Below are 1,476 nucleotides of genomic sequence, written 5' to 3' on the forward strand. Positions count from 1 at the left end.
CCCAGTGACTGAATCAATCCATCTCATAGAGGATCTTCTTCTCCTGTGCTGTCCCTCTGACCTCCCAACCCTGGCATCTCTCTCCAAGGATTGGTCCCTCCTTGCAACATGGCCAAATTATGTCAGACAAAGCTTCAGAATTCTTGCCTCCAAGGAGCAGCCTGTTTAACCCTCTCCAGGACAAACCTGTTCATTCTCTTAGCAGTCCATGCATGGTACATTCAATACTCTTATCCAACACCACAGCCCAAAGGCATCAATTCTCCTTCTATCATCCCTAGTCATTGTCCAGCTTTCTGATGCATACAAAGTGATTGAAAAGACCATGGCCTGTATCAGGTGCACCTCAGTCTCCAAACAGACATCGTTGATTTCAGTACTTTAGAGACGTCTCTAACAGCAGACTTCCCCATTGCAATACATCTTTTAATTTCCTCGCTGCTGGTACCAAGAGTATTGATTGTGGAGTCAAGCAAACTAAAGCTGAGAACAATCGCAGTCTCTTCACCATCCATCCTGATGTTACCAATTGTCCCAGTGGTGAGAATCTTTGTCTTCTTGATACTGAATCTTAATCCATATTGAAGGCTGCAGTCCTTGGCCTTCTGCAGCAAGTGTTTCAGATCCTCATCAGTTTCAGCAAGCAGGGTTTTGTCATCTGCATAACACAGATTGTTGCTGAGTCTTCCTCCAATCCTGATGCCATATTTCTCCTAGAGCCCAGCCTCCTGGATAATCTGTTCTGCATATAGATTAAAAAGGTATGGAGATATGACACATCCCAGTGTACACCCTTCCCAATTTTGAACTACACAGTTTTTCTTTGCTCTGTTCTGATGACTGCCTCCTGGTCCAAGTATAGGCTTTACATTAGTACCATCAAGTGTTCTGGGATTCCCTTTTTCCTCAGAGTCAGCCACAGTTTGTTATGATCTACACAGTCAAATGCCTTTGCATAGTCAATGAAACACAGATAAACATTCCTCTGATACTCCCTGCTTTCAGCCAAGATCTATCTAATATTAACTACAGTATCCCTAGTACCATTACCCCTTCTAAATTCAGCCTTCTGGTAGTTGTCTATTAATGTGCTGTTCCAGTGATTTTTGGATAATCTTCAGCTTGTGATATTAAGATACTGTTCAACAATTTCCACACTGTCATATCACTTTTCTTAGGATTGTGAACAAATATAGATTTCTTCCAGTCAGTTGACCAAGTGGTTGTTCTCCAGATTTCTTGGTACAACTTGATGAGCACATCTAGGGCAGTATAAGTTAGTTGAAATATGTCAATTGGTATATCATCAATTCCTGGGGCCTTATATTCCGCCAATTCTTTCAAAGCAGCTTGAATTTCCTCCTTGCTCTTGCTCATATGTTGTTTCATGAAATTCTTCTGTATCTGTCAATTCCTTTTGGTACAATGACTCGTATACTCTTTCCATCCTCTTTTAATACTTCCAGGATCATTAAA

This window comes from Elephantulus edwardii, unplaced genomic scaffold, assembly GCF_000299155.1.
Source record: "Elephantulus edwardii isolate Elephantulus edwardi_28Jun2011 unplaced genomic scaffold, EleEdw1.0 scaffold00101, whole genome shotgun sequence".
Lineage (NCBI taxonomy): Eukaryota > Metazoa > Chordata > Mammalia > Macroscelidea > Macroscelididae > Elephantulus > Elephantulus edwardii.